At 39.3% G+C, this 26,988-nt stretch overlaps 1 protein-coding gene and 1 long non-coding RNA gene across 4 annotated transcripts in view; one reads left to right on the plus strand and one right to left on the minus strand.

Annotated features, from left to right (window-relative positions):
• Window positions 1–26,988, plus strand: part of PPM1L (protein phosphatase, Mg2+/Mn2+ dependent 1L) — a 241,380-nt gene that overhangs the window by 187,206 nt on the left and 27,186 nt on the right. The gene's annotated exons all lie outside the window — the stretch shown is intronic.
• LOC150020807 (uncharacterized) lies at window positions 321–18,848 on the minus strand. 3 transcript variants are annotated; one of them, XR_016510519.1, is made up of 3 exons: window positions 18,770–18,848; window positions 15,394–15,470; window positions 321–554 (listed from the first exon to the last, which is right to left on the minus strand). It is a non-coding gene; the product is annotated as an uncharacterized LOC150020807 (long non-coding RNA). The 3 variants fall into 3 exon arrangements; XR_016510518.1 differs by lacking the exon at window positions 18,770–18,848 and adding an exon at window positions 15,586–15,672; XR_016510515.1 differs by lacking the exon at window positions 18,770–18,848 and having other exon boundaries at window positions 15,394–15,579.

The raw sequence follows: 26,988 nt of genomic DNA on the forward strand, positions 1-26,988 counted from the left end.
TATCTTTACTGTTACTTAACTTGGAATATACTTAGCTTGGTACGTAGGGGTATTTTTCAATCCCCTGTATGGTAGATAGGATTAACTGTCTTGTACTTTGTATAAATTAACTTCCTATCCAGGACACAAAAATACCAGCAAAATATTGGCTCTGTCAATCTCCTCTTCCTCCCCTGCCCTTTCCTGGGAGGAAAGTAGTTCCTCAAGTTAAGTGTATTTTTACTATGTTTTTATATGTCTGTTTATTTGTGTTTACTTTTTCTAATGCTGTATATTAGTTATCTCTTGCAGCATAACAAATTACTCCAAAATTTAGTAGCTTAGATCAATAAATGTTTATTATCTCACACATCTTCTGAGCATCCAGAATCCTGGCTGGCTGTCTTGCAAGGTTGTAGTCTAGTGTCAGCCAGGGTAGTAGGCTCTGAAGACTTGGGCTCGAAGTGCTGCTTCCAAGCTCACCCATGTGGCTCTTGGCAGGAGGCTTCAATTTTTTCCTACACAAGCCTCTCCGCAAGGCTGTTTGTGGCGTGGCTTCTTGGTGTTAAAGTAACCTAAGAGAAAGAGCAGGGAGTACCTGAGACAGAAACTGCAGTCTTCTATAACCTGGTATTGAAAGGGACATGCCATAATTTCTGCCACATGCTATTGCTCAGGGAGACCAACCCTAACTCAGTGTGGGAGGACACTGCACAAGGGTGTGAAATCCAGGAAGAAGGGTCATTGCGGGCATCCTGGAGGCTGGCTACCACAGTCTGTGTTGTAAAAATATATATTCCGACTCTGTCAACTCCTTCATCTCCCCTCTCTATTATTGTCATCTTTTCCTCCTATTTTTTTTTCTTGTGCCCTGGATCAAATCCGCAACTGGTTGCAGGAGCCAACTCTCCAACCAACTGAGCCACTCTGCCAGGGCGAGAGTTAATCTTTTTTTTAATCCTCACCCGAGTACATGCTTATTCATTTTAGAGGGAGGGAGGGAGGGTGTGAGGGAGAAAGAGAGAGAGAGACATTGATTGGTTGCCTCTCGCACACACATGACTGGGAACCAAACGTGGAACCCAGACATGTGCTCTGACCAGGAATCAAACCCACGACCTTTCAATTTACAGAGTGATGCTCCAACCAGCTGAGCCACACTGGCCAGCCCCTCTCATTTTTTAATCATTACCTACATCCCACTTCCCTTATGTCCAAAGCTGGAGTGTTCAACCCTGGAACCAGCACCAGGGTGGCCTTAGAATTGTTTAGACCCAGCATCCTTTTCCGTAATTGCAATTTATGTTTCATTTGATCAGTGGCAAGGCCCTAATGCTTAGTTATTAAATATTTTGATTATCACTTCCTACTGCTTAACCCATGAGGATATTTCTTTCTAGAGCTTAACACAATGCCCAGTGTCTTAGTCTGTTCAGGGTGCTATAACAAAATACCACCTGGTTTAAAAAAAAAAAAAACAGAAATTTATTTCTCACAGTTTTAAAGCCTGAAAGCCCAAGATTAGGGCGCAGTCATGGTCAGGTGAAGGCTCTCTCCTGGGTCATATACTTCTGATTTCCTGTGTCCTCACATGGTGGAGGGGGTAAGGAGCTCTCTCAGGACTCTTCTGTAAGGGCACTAATCTCATTGATGAGGGCTCCACTTGCATGACTTAATCACCTTCCAAAGCTCCCACCTCCAAATACCATTATATTGGGCATTAGGATTTCACCATTAGAATTTGAGGAAGACACAAACATTCAGACCACAGCACCCATGTACCTCTACAGATATAAAATTGAAGCTGACTTTTTCACAGCAGTATCCTAAATGCTTCAAGATTAAGGCATTACTCTCTAGACTGTGATAATCTCTGTCCTGCTGTGTCTCCTTCTCTCTCTCTCTTTCACTCTCTCTATTTTCTCCTCCCTCCCTTGCTCCCTCCTTCTTCATTATTCCCTCACACCCCATTCCTCATTTTATTTTTTATTTTTTCTTTCTGGTTATGTCTAAAATTTAATCCATTTAATTTTTTTTATTTTTATTAAATAATTTGATGACCTGCTTTGTTTTTAATTTTTTAAATGGATGAGTAGAAAGACTAGATAAATTGTTTTTATTTTTGTCCCAGTAATTGCCTTCAGTTAAAAAAAAAAAAGTTTTCTTTCCTTTATTGCTTCTTGGCTATCTCTTCTATTGTGTAGAGAAAAAGTAAAGAAGCAAAAATAAGGAAGTCAGTGACTATCTTGTCTGTCTCTTCCATTTTTAATATGCCATATTTTCCCTTACTTGTGGTCCTCTACTTTTCTACAAAAGCCCTATCTCAGATTCTTTGTTTCCAAAGAAAACAGCTGTAAACAAGTGAGTCTCTCATTGTGTCAGCATTAGTGGAAGAAGAGTGTGGATGGAGCTAACAAGAAACTTTCTCCCATTTCCTAGCTATTTCTTTGTGGCTAGATTTTTTAAAAATGTTATGACAAAAACATTTTTTTGAGAAAAGTCATATATTTTCAACCTAGCACTCTTTTCAAATTGCTTTCCAATCTACAGGAAATTCAATCTGAGATTAAGCATTAAAGAGCTAGGAAAAATGAAAATGCCCTCACGGACTTAGAGATGCGTTTGATTTTTGCACTTAAGATTCAGCTTGTGAAAAGTATTGGCCCACATAAATACAAAGAAATAAATTCAGCCAGTTTACCTACTTGTCTGCTGGCCTGTATGTATTTTAAAAATCATACCTGAAAGTGTTATGGGCCTGGTGTAATTGCATTTGCAAATGAAATGCAGGAAGGTCTGGTGTTCAGAGTACTATTAGATGTGTTCATTTTCCTTCTTTGCTGTACCGTCGGTAACTTCAAGCCTCTTCAATTGACTATACTTCCTTGTAAACCTTCCCTTGTAGGGGGAATTGCTATTCCAGAGCCACCAAAGAAAATGAGCTTGTCTAAAAATAGTTGCCTATTGACAAGATTTTAGCAGACTTTTTTTTTTTTTTGGTAATGTGAAAGCTTTACAAAATAGAATGAGGTCAGATATGACAGATGTGGTCAAATCCTCTTTTAATATGTAAATCCCTAACTGCTGTTGTGCTAATTTTTAAATGGATAATTTGAAGTTTTACTGTATTTATGACATTCTCAGCATTTTTTGTCTCTGAGCATTTGGTGTATGTGGTTGCATTCTGTGCTTTGGTGAACATTCTGTTCACTGGTGCCTGCGGGGTCCTTCTTACTTAAGTCTCAAATGAGGTTCTATTTTGCCCTGCTTTTATTTGTCAGGAATAGTTTTCTAACAGGCCAAAATAATAAAGTTGGTTTACTGTAATACTCTTTACAGGAGTGCTTTTCAACCAGGGGAAAGTTCCAACCTGCCCCCCTCAGTTTGACATGACAGATTGTCACAACAAGGAAGGGGGGTGGAAGGGAGAGCTAGTGGTATCTAGGCAAGGATGCTGTTAAACATGCTGTAATACACAGGACAGCCCCTCACATCAAAGAATGATCTGGCCCAAAATGCTGATGGTGCTGAGGCTGAGAAACTGCTTTAGAGCAATAGTTACCAACCTTTGTAGCATGCTAGAATCACCTTGTGGGGCTTATGTTCCTCCTGCACCCAGACCAAGTAAATCAGAATCTCTAAGCAGTGGGACCTAGGCCTTAGTATTCTGTTAAAGAGATTTCAGGATACAGCCAAGGTTGAGAACTGCTACTTTGGAGCAAACAGTTTTAGAGGACATGACTAATTTAGGCATAATCCCAGACAGTTTCCTTACTCAAGTACCAGAAAGGCTCTCATTAAAATGTGGTTTGAGGTATCGGACAACATCCCATTATGTAGTATTATAATGATGTTCAAATGAAATTTTCATACCTTTTCACATTCTCTGAAGTTAGCACTTAAAAATTGAGAAACTGCTATTCTCATTACCATATTGAAAGTTTGTTGACCCTTGGTTCTTTCTATCTAATAAAATATGTTCTTTCTCCTTCTAAGTGGACATAAGTATTTCCTGGTAGCTTTGGTCGTAAAGTTCTGTCAGATAAATTTGGGATGTTTGGAGCATTGATGATTTGTTTTTCTCAGTTTTCCCCTGTCTCTTTATTATTTGATAAGCAAGTCTCATCATTTGTATCCACCTGAATTGATGTATTACTATGCAAAGGAGCTAAAGTACTCTCGTTAAGAATATTTTATTGAAAGTTGCCCTTTCATCCCTTTCTTAACCATTTTATCTTACCAAAAATTAAATCTTAAATGCATGGACAGTCACTCTGGACTCTAAACAGATTAACTATTTGCCGGGTATTTTTTTTCTTTTTTCATTTATTTTATTTTATTGTTGTTCAATTACAGTTGTCCCATTTGCCCCCATTGCTCTCCCTTGCCCTGCCCTCCTACCCTAGCTCCCACAGTCAATCCCCACTCTGTTGTCCAGGTCCATGGGTCATTCATACATGTTCCTTGACTAGCCCCCTCGCCTTCTTTCCCCGTTATCCCCCTCCCCCTGCCCCGCTGGTTGCTGTCAGTTTGTTCCTTACTTGCAGGTCTCTGGTTCTATTTTGCTCATTTGTTTTGTTCATTAGGTTCCATTTATAGGTAAGAATATGGTATTTGTCTTTCGCCACCTGGCTTATTTCACTTACCATAATACTCTTCAGTTCCATCCATTTTTGTCACAAAGGATAGGAATTCTTTCTTTCTTCCAGGTATTATTAATGTATTACTTTTTATTTCAGATGCCTGTGTTGATGGCATAGGTTCTCATAGAATTCCCCCCACCCCAAACCATACATGCATCTCAAAGCTTTTGACAGTCTGGATAGAATGAACAATTCTTAGTGGTGTTAGTGATGTATTGTATCATAAAAACCATTCCGTTTATAAAAACCAATACACACACCTGCCTAGTAAGCAAAACAATAAAATTGTCCTCTTCCACATTTTTCTCAAAGCCTTAGTGGGGATCAGGTTGTTGAACCCTGGAAAACATCCAGCTTCTTTGAAGAAATAGAGTATGGTGTGTGTAACTCATGGAGAGCCATCTGACATTTGGGTCATTAACCTGCTAAGCCACCTGTTCTGCACAAGCCTGTTAGTAGATGCTGGAGAGTAATCAAAGGACTGGGTGTGAGGAAGGAAGTGGTAGTGACAGCAGAACACATATGCTGCCAGTGTTCTGTAGGTGAGTCAGGTTTTTTAGGCAGGACAGGGACAGACCCAGGTGTTCTGGGGCCTGACGTTTCCACAATTTGGAGAAACCACTTTAGGAGAAAAGGATAAAAATTAGGCACAAAATGAAGACTTATTTATAATAATAAAATAAATCACAACAAATTGCAAATTAAAAGAGCAAATATCACAGAACCTAGAAGAATAACAATATTTTTATTAATTAATTGCCTGATATGTGCTATAGTCTGACATATGCATAGATTTTTCCACATCCTTTGGTAATATACTCTTTGGTTACCTCTTCATATAACAATGAATTGGTAACATTTCCAATAGAGGAACTAGGAAGATAACTTAATCTCTCCTTTAGCATGGTTGAACAAAGTTTGTGGGATTCCATTTAGTTTGTTTGTTTGTTTTTAAACTGTTACTGTAGAAAGTCTTCAGCTTTTCAACTGGTTATTGGTAATGTCACAGAAATATATAGGCTTGTTGCCAAACCTGGGAAAACCTCTATCAAAGTTTCTAGCGTACACGAAATAAGAGATTTTGGTCATCTGAAGTTTTCTGATGCAGTGACTAATCATAAATACTCTGTGAATTTATAATACTCATTAACTGATTTGTTGTTATTGCCCTTGTTGGGATGGTGCATTATGAGTTTTATTTATCTTTACCGAATATCAGATTGTCAGTGAGACTGTTGATATGTAACAGAGCAAGACGGTTTCGGGTCAAAGAAAAGCAAAGGTGTGATCTGGCAAAGGCACGGTGACCTATCTGAATAGACTATAGGGTACAAATAAGAAAGCAGGGGGCAACAGGACTAGGAAGGTGTGCTGAAGCCAGGTGGGCAAGTGGTAAGGAGTATCAAAAGTTGGTAAGTGACCTAGGATTGACTGTCCGTTGTACCTTTAATTTAAGAAGTCCAAGGCCATTGGTGGACCACCAAGCTTATACAAGGCAGCGTGGTGTGGTGTTAACATTATTGGTATTAGAGCCAGCCAAATTCTGATTCGAATCCTAGCTCTTATCCAGATGGGCCTGTGAAACCTTCTTAGCAAGAACTTAACCGTATGTGAAAGTAACTGCCAACTATGTGAATACATTTCACTATGTTTCAAATTGATGTGGAGCTGGATTCCAACCTGAAGCCAATCTAACATCTCTCTATACAAGGGGAAATATGACCAAAGGGAGGTCTGAGTGAAAAGAGACAGTGGTCTTACTTGAATAGTTCTTACTTCTCAAATTTTTCAAAAACACATGACCCAGGCCTTGGAAAGGGCTTATGCAAGAGAGGGGCCTTCATGTTTCAGCTTCATTAGTTTCCAGTTAATGCGCCTCTGGTCAGGGCTTGTTCTGTCTCTCCTACATGGCTTCAGAATTAGACTGATGATTTTTATTGTAGTCATTAGGCTGTTACTATCATTGCTAGGTTATAAAATGCAAGCAGAAGAATGTAAATGTCTGGGTTCGAGACCCGGACAGAGGAAGGATATTCAGGGCAGCCCAGGATCTAGTGCCAGTCACAGCATAGTGAGCCACACACTCCAACCTGAAAGTGAGAGTCGAGAAAGCAAGAGACTAAAGGGTGCAACATAATTTGCATCATAATTTAGGCAGTAATTGATAATAAGATTTTTAGAAGAAAGCAGATTTGTAGGAGTAGGAGGCCCATAGCAACCAGGAATCTGGGTGACAATATTTAGTCCTGAATCACTTAGGTATGAACCCTATCCCAGAGGCCTGGTTAGCTGTGGGAAGCAGAAGCTAGCAAAAGGGACTGATTAATGGCCTCAAAAAAAAAAAATGTTTGCATATCTTTTAAAAGAATGTTTAGAACTACAGACTTTTTTTGCACATTTATAAATTGACATATAAAATCTTTTATCATAAGTTTAAATAGTTACAAAGGATATAATTTCTGGCATATTATATAAACTTTAAATATTTTAATCAAAATATTGAGCTACAAATTTAGATAATGAAACTCAGGTAAAATGGCTACTATTTAGCCTACTTGTCAAAGTCCATCCTTACTGTCAAACGAAAGGACCAAATTAGACTTACTGTCTATAGGAAATCTCTGACTTCATTTTTTAACCGAAAGATATTTAAATTAAATAATTCTCTATAAAACTCATCTATGTCTGAATTGTAATTCTAAGATAGCTAGCTAGATGAAGAATGCAAAGGTGGATGGACAGAAGGAGAGAGGAGGAGGGAGGAAGATGGAAGGATAGATCAACTTCTGAGTGACACCTTGCCATAAGTGTGTCAGCTATATGAAAGAATGCACTTTCAAATTCTCCCTTGTTAGACTTCAAGTTTTTATACCCTGGGCAATGTTCCATAGTAATATTCTTGATGAGTGTGAGAGATTCTGTTCTTTTGTTATATGGGAGGAGGGCAATTATGAAGGGAAGATGGGAAAGGAGAACCAGCAAAGGTGTCATCTCAAGCTGACCCAAGTTACAAAAGAAAGGTCTGGGAAATGGGTTCTGAAAATTGATTTCATTAAAGCTCTCTCTCTACATATCTTCTGGAAAGTTTTTGTGTATCCCTAAGGGTAAAGTTAAAGAAGCCTACTCTAAAACAATAGATATTTACCAGGCTGAACATCAGAGTCAGAAGCATCTTACAGGAAGACCATCTATATAAATTCCTCAATATGAGGAGAAATTTATGCATATCTGATAGTGGTAACCAAGCTCTCATTATCATAAACTGTTGGATACCATTTCAAGGTCTAGCTAGACTATTGGAATAAGTGTTCCTAGTTTAACCCAAACTGGCTTTAAATCCTAGCCCAACCAGTTATCAGCTATGTAAACTTGAATAGCTCTACTTAACTTCTCCAGTTAATAGTTTCTTCATCTGTAAAATGGTACCTACAGTAAAGAATGGTACCTACAATATAGGATTATGGTTAAGATTAAATGACATAAGACATGTAAAGCAGGGTGCAAGGATTACATGCAAGGGATTATTTACTTTATTATTGTTATTTTTGGCTAAGAGAAACAGATCTCTTTTAAAAATAGGTTCCTAATATATGGGATGGACATGCACCTGAGGACAACAGACAGGATGTAATCATGTCAATGCCAAGGATGCCTTCTGAGACACCATGTGGAATGTCCCAGAATTTAAAACAAGTTTCCCAACACCACAAAACATGGGGTAGACTTTATTAGAGAAAGATATACATTATAAGATGCGAAGGTCTAGGTGCCCCATACTCCAGCACTCCAAAGAGGTGTGTCCATGGCCAGGGCCCTGTCCTGGACACATCATGGTGCCTATATTATGCAGAGAAACCACATTTCACACCCCATATTATTTTCCTTTTTTAAAAACAAGATTTTATTTATTAATGTTTTAGAGAGAGGGGAAGGAAGGGAGAAAGAGAGGGAGAGAAACATCTGTGTGCGAGAGATACATTGCTTGTTTGCCTCTCGCACACCCCCAAGTGGGGACCCGGCCCTCAACTCAGGCATGTGCCCTGGCTAGGTATTGAACCAAAAGCCTTTTGGTTCACAGGCTAGCACTCAATCCACTGAGCCACACCAGCCAGGGCTATTTTCCTTTTTTTTTATAAGCAAGTGTGAAAGCATTCTTCTCACTGGTTGACACATAAACCTCTCAAGCAATATAGATTTAGGTGCCAGCTTTTTACAGTTTTTATCTGAGGATATTAGCTTCCTAGCCCCTAGATACCTTGGGCCCTGGAGGTTGTAATCCCTCTGGCTGGAGAGGAAACTCCAGGTACCACGGGAAACAGAGGTTGGGTTAACTCCTCTTGCTAGGAGAACCCTTAATCCTAACTAGCTCCTCATCCAGGCAATCACACCATCACTCTTTGACAGTGATGCTCCTACAATTACAGATGTCATCTGTTCTCTACTTAACTCTAGTCTGGATCTCAGGGAACAGGGGTTTGGGCAAGGAATTTAAAGTCTCGTGTGGGAGACTCCGGGCATAGATAGTGCCACTTTAGGACCAAGGGGTCAAGGTGCAGTAGAGGACCAATTTCACAGCACTGTTTGGGGCTCTCCTGACATCCATTAGGCTCTTCAAAAATGAGCAACTTTGCAATGGGACATAACACCTTTATCATGGACATCTGCCTTATGTGCATTTCCCTTAGCATATTGGAGTATAAGAAAGGAATCTATTCAAATAGCTCAAGAAATAAGGAGGTTTGTTAGAACAGAATCTTTTAGAATTTAAGGAATTGCTGAATAGCCAGAGCCAGAGAAAGATATAATCAGCTAGCTCTAGAAAATCTAACAGATTTTTATTCTGGGCATTGTCATTCATGATTGGTATTTCAGTTACTACTGCTATGTAACAAACGACCCCAGACTTCATGGCAAAAAGAACCACCATTTTATTATGTTCATGGATTCTAGGGGGTCAAGACATCAGGGGAATAGCTTGTCTCTATTCTTCCATGTGTGGGGCCTCAAATGGTTGGGGAGCTGGGGCTGGATAAATCTCTTCCAATATGTTTTTTCATTCATACTTCTAGCATGTTGGTAGGAATAGCTAAGAGGTGGGGCTTCACTGGGACTATTGGCTGGAGTGCCTACACATGGACTTATTAACATGGGAGCCAAAAGATAGTCGGACTGTTTACTTGCTAATGCAGTGTTTTGAGCAGTGGGCAGGAGGGGGGAGGGTGCGGGGCACAGGGTGCAGGTTCTGAAGAGGGAATGTCCAAAGAATGATCATTCCAAAGACCCGGGTAGAAGTTGCATGACTTTTTTTTACTTAGACTGGGAGTCACTTCTGCAAAATCCTATTGGTCAAAGCAATCAAAGTCCTGCCCAGATTCAAGGGGAGGAAACAGATTTCACCTCTTCATAGGAAGAGTGTCAAAGCATTTGTGACCATTTTAAAAACTTGTTACATTGAGCTACTGGCTTCACTTTAATGGTTTGAATTCTTGAGCTAGGGGATCTACTTGGCTGGGCTCATCATGTGGACTGGTTCCTTTATTCCTATCAGCTGTGGCGACGGGGGCGCGCTTACGTATTTAGTAGAACATTCCTTCTCTGCCTCTGGAAGAGGCAAGCTCTTTAAGAGGAAGAGTTCATGATTGAGGAAGAAATAACGCGAACTCTAGTGCAGACACTGCCAAGAGCAGAAACCGTATTCCTGCCTTCTGTAGCAGTTTGGTGAATAGAGGGAACCTGGAGAAGAGAGAAGGAATAGGGCAAATGCCACGGGGTGACTGAAGGTCGTGAGAGGCACAGGCTCTGTGAAGAGCGGGATATTTGAGTTATTTATGTTTATGTGACATCCGCAAGAAAGTAAGTTCTGAGAGCATTCAGGTTAAGCAGTAAGTGGATGATATGAGAAAATCAATCTTGTCCTTAAAACGAGAACAGATTTGACCTTGAGCAAAATCAGAGAATGATAGGAATACATCACAGCTGCTATAGTTCCAGGTTTTAGAAGCAGATGTTAAATATCAGATTTTCTTGGCTCTTAGTCTGTCAGTCGCAGTCAATAATTAACGACACCAAATGAACCATCTTTCCTTTGAGATTCTCAGGCTGCTTAACTGATAAGTTTATCTTGGCTGAACATCCTGGGGTAGTAAGCAGAGGGAAAATGTGGTCGCAGTTTTGGTGTGTCTGCTACTAGAGCAGGCACTACAAAGAAACAGAATGTTTTCTAATCTCCCTTTCTGCTTAGAGAAGCTAATTCATGGGGAAGTTAACGACTTTCTGAGGGTCTCAGAGCAACTGAGTCGCACAGAATGGCCAGTCTTTAACTACAGAAGCTCTCCTGGGAGCCACCATTTATGCTCTACTTACCAGCTTCCTGTGTTCAGATAGAATTTGTGATGGTGGTATAGTTAGCTGAAGACATCTGTACAATTCTTTGTGCTTGAGAAGGGGGCAGGGACTGTCTCTGATTTCATAAACTAGTTCTGTGCATCTCTTGAACAGCATATTTTAAGGGTAATCAAAACCTTTACTAGAAAAAACTATTTGCTATGGAATGGGAGAAGCCATGATTCTTTTGTAGAAAAAAATCAAACTAGAGCCAGCTGATATAAAACCCAACATATGGATTAGAGTGAGTGTTGATCCTCATTACTTATGTCAAGGGAAAGAAAGGAAGAAATAGACTGAAACAAATGAAACAACTCCTTAGGAAAGTCTGACATCTGAAGAGTATAAGGACTTCAATGCCTCGCGCTGAAGGTCTGCCTTTCCTCTCAATATTTTTAAATCTGTTTACTTATGCCTTGCCCACTAATCCTTTTTTTTCCTTTAATTTTTATATCACCATGTCCTGTAAAACCAATGTGATAATTGCCCTGTAATACGTTCTGTAGTGGGAAGTCAGAGAAAAACAATTTGAGTATTTCTTTCCTCTCTATTAATATTCTAAACCAGTCATTCTCACCTTTACATAACCAAATTTTTTAAAATAAAATGTATGTTTTAACAATTGAGTTATTATCCTGAAATGAAATTCACAGATAATATAATCTACCTATATGTATAATGTTTAAAAAATTCAGTGAACTGCCCTAATAATACAAAGGGAAATAAAATAATGTACAGGAAAATTATATGTATTTCAATATGTAAATATTCATGCACCACTGTTGGAAGGCATAATGGTGTTTTCAGATGCCTGCACTCTGATGCTCGTGGTACCTCGTAAGTACAATAGCAACAGATGCAGACTGAAGGTTGGATTATTCTGACAACTCAAATACAATGAGTGGTGCTGTTGGTGGTGAAGTGATTTTTCCACGATGGGAGTAACTCTTTGTAAGTTCTAAACAAAATAAATTGTAAGCTCCTCTTAATTTTCTCAGTAGTTGCATTCCTGGAAAAGTCAGTGTATAATAAAGCCATTCCAAAAATATTTTTTGTTTACATGTAAAACAGGAGATTCAGGCTCATGTGGTTATAAACAGGGTTTTCACCTCTGTTATTTGAAAGTCGTGTGGGATGTGGTAACGTCTTTGTTTAGTAGGACTATCCATCATGTTTCAGAATCTCTAGTTTACCTGACCCCTGTGTCTTTGTGTGTGCTTGGGGCAGGGGGCAGGTGTAACCCATAGTCATTGTGACAACCAAAAATGCCCCCACAAATATTCAGTATACCCCTATTCAGAACCAGTTCTCTAGAGTCTGGAACAAAGGTGAAGAAGTAAGCTCATGGGAGTCTTTCTGAGTCCATTTTGAATGTTTTCTTTTTTCATATTCTTTGGTTTTGATATGTTGAGAGCCACTGTTTCATTTTGAAATATTGGACTCTCAAGACCCTAGAGTCTTCTCAGGAAAAAAGAGATGGTCAGGTGGTTTAGATGTGGCACATTAAATTTATAGCTTTCACAAAACCATTTGAACTTCATTAGAGTCCCTAAGTAGGGTTTGGTCAGGGAAAGAAGAATCCCAAATGCAGATATTAGTTCAAGCTTAAACATCATTTTAAGTAACTTAGAAAATGGGTTCAGTTATATCTTGGGCAATTGTATAACTATTTTATGAAATAAAAAACTATCCTTTCAAAGATTTATCTAGATCTACTGTAGGTCTATTAGAATCTCCCTTAGTTCACACTCTCAATTTCTGTGACGTTCTGGAAACCTTGGCCTTAATTGTAGTCAGAAAGACTACTAATGAAAATCCAAAGTGCTTAACTAGAAATTGACTAGCCTAATGTCTACAAGTTTATACCATTCCTCTCATTATTTTGCATCCTGTATATGCATTTGCACGTGTGTGTGTGTGTGTGTGTGTATGCCATTATAGTAAATTCATGAAGAGAGCTCAATCTCTAGGTTCCCCTAGGTAATATAATAATAACTAACAATTATTGAGCACTTCTTTGTGATAGACACGGTTCCAAGCACTTCACATGTTCAAGTCTCTCAATAGCCCTAAGAGATAGGTATAATTATTTTATATGGGGAATTTTTATATGGAGAAACTGAGGTACAGAGAGGTTAAGTAACTTGCTTAAGGTTCTATAACTAGTAAATAGCAAAGCCAAAATTTGAACCCAGGCAGTCTATACTTCCAGAACCCAATCTCTTAGCTATTACGCTACACATGTTTAAGAAATAACAATAAGGCTTAGCAAAGAATATGGGTTGGCAATTTATAATACACAAATAAGTACCTCTTTAAATACCATCCTGCTCCCAAGTCTGATCAAGCTAAAAGTTTGGAGGTAATAATAGTTGAGAAGACTGGTAGTGCTGTTACAGCTTTATTCCTTAAGTGCCCACCTGGAACTCCCAGTGGTAATTCCAATGTAACCAGAAGCACATGAAGAACATTATCTGTAAAACTGAGAAACTGGAAAGTGTAACCTACACTCAATTAATCAAAATTTCGGCCCAAAATTCTTCATTCCACCTGACAGAAGTTCAATTTTAACTCATTTAAGCAAAAATAAATTAAAAACAAAAAAAAAAACAATGTGAAATTGGTTCTCACAGTGAAAAGCCCAAGGCATACAGTTGATTTAGAAATGACTTGATCCTGATCTCTAATGATTATAAAGCTCTGTCTCTCCCTCACTGAGCTCTGCTTCTCTTTACATGTTAGCCTTATTCTTGTCCATTGCAAGTAGTTTATTCCTTGGAGTCACAAAAGGAAAAGGTGTTCATAGCTTGTGATGCCAGAGGAAGAGACTTCCACAGGGAGGATTTTGATTGGCTAGTGTGAGTCATATGCTTGTCGTTGAACCAAGAATTGTGACCAAGGATTGGCCAGTCTGAGCCATGTGTTAATCTGCCTCATGTCTCTGCTGGAGGGTAGGCAGGCTTTGTGGACCTCATGGATAGGGAGATGAGTTGCTCCCCTGGGAAAAGCAACGGTAGACAGGTGAAAATAACAAGCGACTGCTTTAAGGACCCAAACTGAGCCAGAATCTGACTGCTACTATTTCTTCATTGCCAGGCTATTGCATCTCTAGCTTGTAATTGAATTGTTGATCCAGGTGCAATTATTAACAGGTACAATGTACAGTGTTGTTGCAACAAGGTTTTTTCCTTTCTTTGTTTTGTTTTACACATGAGGTTATAGAATTATAAGCTGCCTTGCATAGGGTAATAATTCAGTAATTGTTATCTAATATTATTCTATGCTAATAAGTAAAAGTGATATTCATTTAATAATGAATGTCTAACAAAAAAACTTTTTGCAATGTATCTTGTAGTATGCAGGTGATGCCTAGCATATCCCAAGGCTTGTCAGCAGCTACATAAACTATGGAGAAGGATTTCCTAATCTAGATTACTCCTGAGTTTGATAAATTATCTGATTCTCTATAGCAGAATTGGGAAGGGGAAAAAGGAAGTCAGTTAAGAAAATATAGGAGCTGAACTACAATCTTTCATACTAAAGAGGGTCAGAGTAGGAATGGTCACAAGGTTCTAAAACACGATTGCCTCTTACCTGCCAAGGTCTTCCAGGTGAAAAACATTCTGGTAATGATTCTAAACCATCAGTAGCATTCTGTCTACATTGGGTAACTTAAGGAGCTTATATAGCTCACAGGCCCCAACCCTAGAGACTGATTTGGTAAAAGGGGAGGGTCCCAGATTCCCAGGGTAAGTTGGATGTGCAGTTAGACATGAGAACTGCAATAATCAGTCTCTCTGATTTATAGAAGAGCAGGTGTCATAGTAAGAATACAAACTGGACATCTGAGATCAGTGATTCTCAAAGTTTAGCAAGAAAAGAGGAAGACCAAATAGGAGATAGATTGACTCCATAAAAGAAGCCATAGGCATGAGTGGGACTGTTGAGAATTATGGACATCACTCATTCATAGAGTCTTCAGGAGTCAAAGCCAGCTCAACAGAATGTAACATACGAGAGACAGTGTCAAGGAAAAGAGTCACAGATGACATACATTGGACTGGGTTTTTGTTTTTGTTTTGCTTAGCAAAAGGAACAGTCTATAGCTAATTTAAATAAAAAGGAATTTATTGGAAGGCAATTGGGTAGATTGCAAATTTGCTGGTGAAGCTGGGGAACCAGGCTTGAAAAATAAGAGGAGGCCACATATCAGAAACAACAGCTAAAATGTCACCACTGAACTAGTCTGATAAGGATCCTGCTTCTATACCTTTATGACAAACACTGAGTGCTGGACACTGTTGCTGCCATTATTTCTTCTGGAAACTGGCTGATACTACTACTGCCTGAAAGAATTCTCCCCAATCCCTGGATTTTTCATGCTTACCTCTGGATCAGTCTCGGGCCAGGTGACCTGATTGTCCAGGCCTTCCTCAGGTGCAGCATCCTGGTTGACAAGGGAGGCTGTGAAAATATCGGGGCTTTTAAGTTTCTGTAGCAGGAGATAGACTCTCCCTCCTACCATTTATTAAAGTTACGAGGATATCCCCAAATATGTTAAATATCTACTGGAGATGACCTTTTAGTGTTTGATTTTGTGTAAAGGGGAGAATGGCAATGCTGTTGACAGAAACTGGATGCTGACTGGGGAAGCCAGATTGGGAAACTGTTGGTTGTGTTCTTTTATGTGTGTCAGTTATGGCTATTGAAGTGTGTCATAAAAAATCTGGACAGTGCCATGCAGTCACATTGTCAGATGCCGCATGGGCTGGTTTAATGACTAACTTCATTGTCATCTTAAGGACAACCTCAGGTCAGGCTTGAATAAGACTGAATAACTCCAGGTTTGTTAGCTGGTTTTATTCTGGCTGTAAAATTCTCTTTATGGGAATTTTTTTTCTAAGTCAGTTGGACAAGCAGGAAGCTAAGAAGCAAATGTATTTTGCAGGTTTGTTTTTCTGGTATTATAAGTTAGTTCTCTTCTATATTAAATAAGGACAACCTATTGATAACAATCTCAAAATAAAATTATGCATGACCCAAAGAACCTACCAGAACTTGGACCAACAGACTTAATGAAAAACTTCAGAAATGTATGTAGCACAACCTTTTTGGAAAATATAATAGAAGGAAAGTAATATGTAATTAAAAGCTCCGATTGTATAAATTACTTTGAATAAATAAGTGGTTCTTGCATTCAAGACAAATATAATATTATTGGAAAATTTTCTCTCTGTTGGAAGACATTTCTACATTGCAGTTTTCACTTTAAAAAACAGTGTAATGAAAGTGCCCCAAATGATACTGAAAATGACCAAAACCACCATACTTAGGCATAACAAGATTGATTTTCACCTGGGACTCACTGTTCTAGTTGTTTACAGTCAGCATCTGTTTTAATTGTTTAGCATGTGTGCCTGGATGGTTGTTAATGTTTTTATTATCACCACTGCTAGAGTACGTGTTTTTCTGACAAATGGCAAAAAGTATATGCCAATTAAAATAACAGGAAAAAACATTAAATATTATTTAATCTGATGTGATTCTTATTGTTATTCTTGTACCTCCCTCTCCCTTCCTCCCTCCTCCCCTTTTTTTACAGTAAATCATAAAGGTGACTTTGTCATCACATTCATTATAGTGACAAAACTCAAAAAGGACTTTTCTTGAGGGAGATTTTTGACAGGTATCTTTGAAGAGATGTCTGAGGAGACTTGGAGCCCCTGGATGACATTTTAGGAAATTGAGAAAGACTGAATAAATTTATTGGCAGTATTCGCAAGGCTGTTAAAAGTTTTTTATTCAGTGTAAATTTCTGTGAAGCAAGAATAAATATTAACCATTACGTTTACCACCATAACACAGGGATTATTGGTAAAGCACTGTGGATGAAAACTAATATGTTTCTAATAAGCCCAGAACTGACAGGGTTGACCTGTAAGTTATTTCATAATTGCATTTATCAATAGTGAGCTATTACGGTACATGTTTATTTAATAAAGAATTCAACCTGGTAAGAGAATGTGTTTCAGTTTTTATGACTCTATTTTAAAAATATATGCTTCTGAAAGGAGCCATGTTTTCTGAGTAAAGGTTACTCCAGATATGATATGGCTGCTACCACTGGGCAACAGATGCAATTTTGGTGTAATGTGGATTAAATGTAAACACGCTAATAATAGCTTAGATTTTTTTTTAGCACATTGTATGTGCCTGTACTCTTTCATGCATTCCAGATGTAGTAACTCATTTAATCTTCACAACCACCCTATCAAGAAGGAATAACCCTGTCCGTTTTTATAGATGGGGAGACTGAGGCACAGAAAGGTAAAGTAATTTGCTCGAGACCACATTACTTGTAAATGGCCTAGCTGGCTTTCTGCTGCAGACGGTCTGATTCCAGAGTTTATAGTCTAATAAAACGTTATGTCATGTTGTGCTGCACTTAGTAAGTCGTATGTCACTGTCCTAATCTGTCAATGACTCATCATATACATTTTGAATTTAGGTTATTGTATCATAGCCCAGACTGGCGTAAGGGTGATAAAGCCTCTCAACTCTTAGCTCCTGATCCCAGGACACTGCTTCCCAGGGGGCTGCGTCACATGTGCTCAGTGCTGTCTTTCCATCCTTCTCACCTTGCTACTGCAATTTCGGCTCTGCTCTTAGGAGATTGCTTATTCCCCCAATTCTGACCTCAGGAATGACACAGCTTCCTGCAATTCCTCAGAATGCTATTAAGATCACCCGGTGACTTTCAAAGTCCTGCTCACATGCCCAGTTGATGGTGCTAATGTCTCAGTCTGAAGCTTCTATCATTTGGGCCATTTTGCTTTGTTGAGGGCTTCGCCAAGAACAAAACAAGGCTTCTTACCTTTGGCTCATGAAAAGTGTTCTTGCCAGAATCAAGAGAGTCTGGGCAGCCCAATTATAACTGCAACCCATAAAATGGCAGTTTTATATAAGGCTTCAAAACTTTTTTGTATTTATATTCTAAATATTGATTTACTGGTATTTTCCTTTTCCAAGACTCTGAGGTACTCTAGAGCAGGATCTGTTGTGTTCACCTTTGTATCTACAGAATCTAGCCCATAATAGACATTTAGTAAATGTATGTTATGTGAACAGATAATTGAATAAACAGGCCATAGAAAGGAACAGCTCTTTGGTACAGCAAGTTGATAGTGAAACAATCAATACTCATGTGCTTTAAGTAATTAGAGATGAGAGGCCGGAAATTGAGTAAGAGGTCAGAGCTACACATACAGACACTTGGATTTCCAGTAAGGAATTAGAAGTTGAAGCTGTAATCCAAAAATAGGTCCTAATGGGAAAAGCTGTGACGCATCAAGAAGTAAAGAGTGAACTTGGGTAACATACAAAGTGTGGGAGAACGTGATCTAGCAAAGGGCTGGTGAGGTAGCATTCAGAGAGGTTCAGAGCAGTTCAAGAACATGCATGAGTCAGAAGCTAAGAAATAAATGAGTTTCAAAAAGTGACCCATAAAAAAAAAAAAATGCAAGAAACACAGATCAGTAAGCAAGATCAGCTAAATAAGGCAAGTCAAGAGAAATGAGGGAGAGAAGGTCAATGAATTTGACAACAGCAAAAAAAAAATAGTAGAGGCCTTTAAAAGTACATTTTCAGGGTAGTATGTTTTTTCATATTTCTAACTAATTTATATTTATTTTTTTAAAAACTATTGTTTTCTTAGAAATATCTATCCTTTTGTCATTTTTATAAGATATTCTGGAGAAACTTACCAACTAGAAGTAATCACTTGGGTTGATCCCAGCTGGGTTCACTGGAATCCCTTTAGGAACTTGTCCCCAGCTGCACTGGGTGGAGAGTACATTCTTTAATAGGTCATTGGAATTTTTTCTTTCTGTAAACACTTTGCCCAGCTCAAAGATACACCTGACTAAAACCTTTTTCACCCATCAATGACCAGCAAAAGGCTATGCTGGGTACTTTGAGGGAATGATAAGAACACTAGGTCATTGAAAAATTTATTTTCCAAGTTTCAGGTTTATTTTAAACCCTTCTTAGGAATTTAATTTCAGGAACATGGCTTGAATCTATTTCAAACTATTAAAATTTAAGATCTATAAATTATAATTTTTGATTAGGTCTAATAACAATAACTGTTTCTTCCTCTCAATTCTTCTTCTTCTAAGAATCATAGACCAGTTATTTCGCCAATTCTCAGAGCATCCTTCAAGAAAAACCCCAGGAATTAAAAGCTTGTAGTTTTAAAGTAAACAGAATCAGCTTTTTCCAATGACAGGAAAATATATGAAACTCTGTTCTGTATAATTACATATCAGGCCCAGCCATAAAAAAATATATCTTAAATATATGCCCTCAATCCTTCTTTTTTCTTCCTATTAAAACATCACAAGCTATCATTGCCCTCAAGCTTTTTCTTTTCCCTCCTATTAGAATTTAGAATTAGAAAGGCATCTTTTTATCTGCCATTTATAACGTAATGTGAATTTAATATGGACTCTCCCAAGATATTTATATTTCAAACATTTTTCTAATTTAGGTGTTTACTCACCCAATAAATATTTCTGAGCTTTTTGTGTAATACTAGTTTCTGTGAGCACTGTAAGTGAATTAGATATGAAAGCTCCTTTTTAAAGCAGCATGAAATGCGTGCAGTTAACTATGATCTAAGTTGTTGTTTTTTAATGAAGAGTACAGGTTTTCTAGAGTTTCAGTAAAGGAGAGGGCCATCTCAAGCTCAGAGTGGGAAAGTGTTAGGTAAAGAGTGGTAGTTGAGAAGGTAGTTTTAATGATTAAAAACAAAGGGTCCAAAGCCAGTCTTGTATGGATTTAAATCCTGGCTGTCATTTACTGAGTGACCTTAGGCAAGTTACTTAGTAATCTGTCTGTGACTCAGCTTTTTCATCTATGAAACCAAAATAGTAGTATTTACCTTATGGATCTCTTCTAAGTATTAAATGAGTTATGATATATATAACACCATATAAGTCATCCATAAAGTTTAGCTATTATTCTTTAGACTGAACCTAGAAAGATAGGATAAATAAGAATTAGATGTGCAAAACTGAGTTAGAATGAAATAAACTTTAGAAGGAGCAAAGATTAAAATGTAAAAATTGAACCACAGAAGAAGATTTGGAAGACATCTCAATATTTTTTACATATATTCTCAGTGTAGGAAGGGCCTTCTTGGATACGACTTCAGATCCAGAAGCTGTAAATGAAAGGGTTGATAAATTTATCATTAAAATTAAAAATTGCATAAAAATGCCCTAAATAACACTGAATTTTTGCAGAATTCAATAAAGACCAACAAAATTATAGTTAAGTATTAACTAGCTGCTTATGTGATTATTATTAAAAAGTACATTTTGAGCATAAAGCTGTAAGACTTCTAGAAGAAAACATGAGGGGAAAGCTTTGTGAAATTGGATCTGGCAATAGTTTTTTTGAGATGACACCCAGAGCATAGATAGCAAAAACAAAAATAGATAAATGAAACTACATCACTCTAAAAAGTTTCTGCACATCAAAGAAAACAATAGCATAAAAAGGAAACCTACAGAATTGAAGAAAACAATTACAAATCGTATTTTCTAATAAGGGATCAATATCCAGAATGTACAAAGAAGTCCAACTCAACAACAACAACAGAAAACCTGACTTTAAAAAGTGTGCAAGGACTTCCGGTTAGGTGGTGGCATAGGTAAACATAGCTCGCTTCCTTGCACAACCACATCAGAATTACAACTAAAATATAGACCAACCATTACTCAGAACTGTCACAAATCGAGTTGAATGGAAGTCTGACAACTACAGAATTAAAGAAACCTCATCCATCCAGACTGGTAGGAGGGGCAGAGACATGGAACAGGCTGGTCCCATATCCACGTGTGGTGGGTAGAAATTCGGGAGGGATTTCTCGGGATCGAGGAGTCCCAGCCCCACACCAGGCCCCCCAACTCAGGGTTCCAGTGCCAGGGAGATAAGTCCCCATAACTTCTGGATGCAAAAACCAACAAAGACTGAGTTGGTAGAAGAAACCGCTGGAGTCTTAACCCTTTGAGTGCCAACATCAATGTGAGCAATGCTGACAAATTTTCTCAAAAGTGACAGCATCACTCCTAGCGACTCTTTTTTCGATGGCTATACATGTAAATAACAATGGAATAATTCATATTTTATGTTTTGTTATCTTTTTTGTACCTCAGGTTATATATTGATATAACTTTTTCTCATGTTGATCCAAATTTCGAATTATGCATGGCACTCAAAGGGTTAAGCAGTTTCTCTTAAAGAACCTACACAAGTATTTACTCAGACTCACTCCCTCTGAGCTCCAGCACCAGGGTAGCAGCTGAAAGGCACCAGTGGCATGCAGAGAGAAACTGAATTGTCGGGCATCAAGATGAGAGCTCGAGGGACAGCTTTCTCCTGGACAGAAAGGTGGGCAGAGCTGCTGTGTGACTCCCTGTCTTGGTAGCGTGGCCAAATGTAGTAGATGCCCTGTAGGGTCCAGTGACACATTCTCCCCTATCACCCAAGGTGGGTACTTGAGGTGCATGCTTCATGTGGGCTGAGTATACCCTCCTCTTGTAGTTGAGCCTTGATTGCTGTTGGCAGTTCAATGGGAGGGATTTACCCAGGCTGCAATGACTGGCTGTGACCACTGACCACCAACCTTTGTTTTCTGTGGAGGATAAGCTGTTCAGGGGCAGGATGGTAATGTTTCAACATGCTCTGTAGCTGTCCAGTGGGTGTGCAGGCTCTGAGGTTTCCCAGGTGGTACAGGCCAAGGTCAGCCCCCTACTGTGTTCTGCCTGGGCCCACCCTGCATGAGCTATAAAGCAATCTGAGATGGCTGCTTCCTGTGCTGGGCTTGGAGATTCTCAGGCAAAGCCAAGCTGTGAACCTAGGTTGGCTGCTGCTAGTGCTGGGCCTGAAGCCACTTAGCAAGAGGTGCCAAGGCTGGGGCCTCACTGAGGCCAGCTATTGCTTACTTGAAAGGACTTAGGAAGTTGTGAAGCATGAGCCAAGACCAGCCATTCATATGGAAAACTCACAGTTAACAGTTTGGGTGGGCCCATAAGTTGGGTGGGATGGAGTCTCTGGGGATCTCCAGGGTTGAACAAACAGTGTTAGCCAGGTTGATGGAGTTTCAGATATAATACACGCCTGCTGGCTCTGTGGCTCTGTGGGGGGTGGGTTCATAAAAGGGACATTAGCCTCTGCCCACCTTTCTGTCTGGGAGAAAGCTGTCCCTCAGCTCTCACCTGATACCAGACACGTAGTTCCTCCCTGTATGCCACTGGTGCCTTTTAAGCTGCTACCCCAGTGCTGGAGCTCAGAGGGAGTGAAGTCTGAGTAAGTCCGTGTGTGGGTTCTTTAAGGGGAACTTCTTGGGACTCCAAAAGTTTCACCAACTCAATCTCTGCTGGTATTTGCATCCAGAAGTTTTGAGGACTTATCTTCCTGGCACTGGAACCCTGGGCTGGGGGACCTGGTGTAGGGCTGGCACTCCTTGCTCCTGAAATATCCCTCCTGAATTTTTATCCACCATACGTGAACATGGCATCAGTCCATTCTGCATCTCCACTCCCCTACCAGTCTGGATGGATGTGGTTTCTTTAATTCTGTACTTGTCAGACTTCCATTCAGCTCGATTTCTGATGGTTCTGTGTGATGGTTGATCTATATTTTAGTTGTAATTTTGATGTGGCTGTGCGAGGAGGTGAGTTGTGTTTACTTATGCTGCCATCTTGACAGGCCACTTCTAATTTCTTGTCTTACCATCCAAGTCATTCATTCAGTTAATATTTATTGAGCACATAATATGTGTTAGGTATTTTTTACACAGGGATTGAGCTGTGAACAACATATTCTAAAGGAGGGAGACAGATAACAAACAACAAGTAAATATATAGTGTGTCAGGTGGTGTTCAAGACTCTAGAGAAAAATTAGAGTAAGGGGGAGAGGAATGCAAGGGCATAAGAGAAATGCTATTACATGTAGTATAATCAAGGGAAGCTTTATACAGAAGTTGACATTTGAGCAGATATATCTGAAGAAAATGAAGGAAGATGAATTGTGGATATCTGGGAGAAGACTGTTTCATGTAGGGGGATCATCGACGGTAAAGACCCAAAGGCAGGAACTGCTTGATGGGATCGGGGAAGAACGAGAGTCCAGTGTAGCTTTAGGAGAGTAAGCAAGGGGGAGAGGAACAGGAGATTAGATTAGAGAAGTAGTTGGCAGCAGGACAATGCCTTTGTGGGCTATTATAGAGACTGTTTTTACTATGACATGGAAGCCTTTGGAGGATGCTGAGTGTCAGGGCAGCCTTGCTCTGAGAAATCACCCGGAGACCACTGTGGGATTAGGCAACGGGTTTATTGAAGGAAAAAGAGGAAAGTGGGGAAGGGAGAGACAGCTTCCGGACCAACTCAAGGGCCCGTGGGGGCAAGGGGAATGGGGAATAGGGAACAGGGAATGGGGACTGGGGACTCCCATTCCACCTCATGGGCCCATAGGAGTCCCACCTGCACTTCTGCAGCCACCTCTTTTATACTTGTCAACCACACATTTGAGGTTGAATTTGCTTATCAACATATTCAGTAGATCATTTACATCTGATTCCCCCCCTCCACACACACACACACACACATCAGGTTAGTTAACATATTGGGCTAGGTTCATTACCATTTCCCCTGGGAATGGTTTCAGTCCATCAGCATATCTTTTGGGAAGGGCTAAGTCCAGGGCCAGGTTGATGAGCATGAACCAAAAGTCCGGGTGTGTATTCTAGCTGCCTCCATGTTCTGACACTGAGCAGAGGAGTGATGATCTAACTTATTATTTAGATGGTCTCTCTGGCATCTGGGTGGATAATAGACTGTCGGAGGAAGAAGAAGGAGGCAAGTTAGGAGAGAAATGGTGGTGGTTGAGACCAAATGGTAGCAACGGAGAAGTGAGAAGAACTGATTCTGGATACATTGTTAAGGTAGAGCTAGCTGGGATTCGAATGGAAGCGTGAGAAAGAAGAGTCAAGGATGACTCAAAGTGTTTTGACCCAAGCTGCTATTGGGACAAAGTTACTATATACTGAGGCAGGGAATACCACAAAGAGGAACACTTGCTGGAATAACATCAGGACACTTGTTTTGGACATGTTAAGTCTTGAGATAACTAAATTAGGTCAAGTAGGTACAGTATTCGCTCACTTATCATAGGTATTGCGTTCTAGACCCCCTCTCCCCCGCAATAGGTGAAAATCCACGAAGTAGGAACCTTACATTTATTTTAGTATTTATATTTTAAGGCTTTATAAACCCTTCCCACACACTTATAAACTGTTCCCAGACCCTTATTAACCTTTCCCACTCTTATTAACATTTTCCACACTTTTATAAACACTATTTGTGTTCTTAAACATATTCTACACCCTTAAACCTACATAACTTTAACAACATACTTATACAGTACTGCAAAATCCCGCGATATAGCAAAAAATCAGCGATAATTAAATATAATATTTTTTAAAATCTTGTGATACAGTGAGGCTATGATAAGTGAACCGTGATATAGAGAGGGACTACTGTAATTGTATATATGAGTCTGAAGCTCAGTGAAAAGATCAGGAAAGGAAATAAAAATTTGGAAGTTATTTACAGATGAAATTTAAAGCCACTGTCTGGATGAGGCCAGCTAGGGAGTAGCATCACTGAGGAAGCGTTCTGTGGACTGAACGCTAGGGTGCCCCACTTCAAGGTGGGAGAAATAAGGAAGAAGCTGCAGGGACCGAGGAGCAGCCAGTGAGTGAGGTAGGAAAGTGTGTCTCAGAAAATATCCCTTTGCAACTGACTCTTTCAATAATCAATGTTAATACATATTTCCACAGTGTTTTATCAGTTGCCAATATGATCTCAAGTCCTGGTTACGTGGGTGGTGTGGATCTTGGATCACTCTTGACTACTAAGACCGGTGTGCCGCGTAGCTTCCCACGGTGTTTTCCCCCTAGGTGGTTTCACTTTTTTTTTTTTCTTTTCAGAATGAAATACTTACTATTATGTGAGCTTACTCATGGAAAGTTAAATTTATTTAGAAGTTTTTAAAAATAACATGACCATGTATTACCCATACCATTTAGAGATGTAGTGTTTTTTAAATAGGATGCAAATCCACTGTCTACCTCGTCTCAATGACAGTAACAGTTTTGAAATCCCAGTCTGGCCAGATTTGTTACCTAAGCTCTCTTCTCATTCATCTCCTACCCTCTCTAGTCAATATAGCCTTTTGCAGCCTATTAAAATGCAGTGTGAGAACGTATTGATTTCACTTGTTATTCTACTTCCCTCTCTTGGCTCTGGCCACAAATTAGTCTGAGTCAGAAAGGTAGTGAGATTAAAAAGGCTATATATAGATTGTCCTTTTCTATTCTTTCCAAAAAGCTTACAAAAAAAAAACAAAAAAAAAAACTAGGTGACAAAAGCCAAGTTCAAAATCAACTGCAGGCTGTGGGCTGTATGTCCTCCAGTTGAAATCCTTTGATCTTGCAAAGCAAACACTGGGCTTGCTACACCCTATCCATTAAGCAAAGGGAGCAATGCTTGTCACAATTTATCTTTTCCTAAAAGTATATTACAGAAGATATTCAAAATCAATGTGTCACTTAACAGAAGTAATTGCTTTTAACATTAACCCCAAAATGTAAAAATCTATGTTGCTTTTATGTTTCTCTTCTCTAATTTAGGGAAGAAGAAATTAAGCTATTGACTCATAAAGCCAAACCATATTACTTTCTGTTTTCAAGTCAAATTTTTAGTAGTAGTAGGAAGTAGTGTAAGCATTAATTCTTCAGATATCTCTGTTCTTGCCTTCATCTTTTGGTTTGGGATGTTTGGGGGTGGGGGCTTTATTGTATTAATTCTAAGCAATTGAATTCTACCGTTCATGGAGCAAAATGAAAATGCCTGAGTTTCCCTGGTGCTGTGTGCCAGCAACTCCACTTCCATATACAGTATAAGGATACAGCAAAGAGGAGAGCTGCTGAGGAAAGGTCACAGTTTTAAATCAAGGAGCAATAAGCCTAGGTGAGTATGAAGGACAGCTGGTAGGGAGAGAAGCAAAGAGGGAGTGCAAGCATGGGGGAGAAGATTGTTAACGAATTCTGTAACTTCTCCCCCTGACCCCCTCCGCACACACACATCACACATCAAAAGCATCATATATTTTTATTTGGACATATTTTATTTTTAATTAATAATCATGCACTATGTTGGGTTCACTTTCCAGGTTTTGACAGCTTGACCCTAGGATTCCACTGCAGACCCTATTTGTGATATAATGCTAGTGATCCTTCTTTCACTTCAGTGCTTCCAAACTAGCTGGAGAGCTAAGTGATTATTTATTGGGGACCTCATTGAAATTAGCAGTAGACTGAAATATGGTTGTGCCACTGATCTGTGCAAGTTTTTCATAAAATCTCATTGCCGGGCCCAGAGATAATACGGTTGTAGGAAAAATAACATATTAAATGTAATCTGAAATCCTAAAGGAGATTTCCAGCAGATGTGTTCTACTAATGCTGGAGCTGACTGAGTTGATCAGAAGATGCAAAACGCCATCTCTAAACTGGTAATTATTTATATCCTTCAGCTGCATTCACTAATGAAGTCCCCTGAGTTATCGCCGACAGCTAGCACCTGGGACCTGTCTCCAGACAAAGGCTTTCTTGTGGCATGTAGCTGAGCCAGATCTGGATTCTTCTGTTTTATGTCAGAGTAAATATTAGCTCTGATTCTCTTTGTCTAACTGGATCCAGTGGTTCTCTTGTAGGTTTGCTTTATTTCTTCAGCAAGAATCAGTTTACCAAACTAGCTACTGTTTGGACTAGCTAATTAAAACCTGCTCCATGTGTGAAGGGCCACCTCCCTGCTAAATACTGCCCTGTACAGAACTGGAGTGTCATTTTTA

This window comes from Furipterus horrens, unplaced genomic scaffold (genome assembly GCF_987537825.1).
Source record: "Furipterus horrens unplaced genomic scaffold, mFurHor1.1.pri manual_scaffold_1, whole genome shotgun sequence".
Lineage (NCBI taxonomy): Eukaryota > Metazoa > Chordata > Mammalia > Chiroptera > Furipteridae > Furipterus > Furipterus horrens.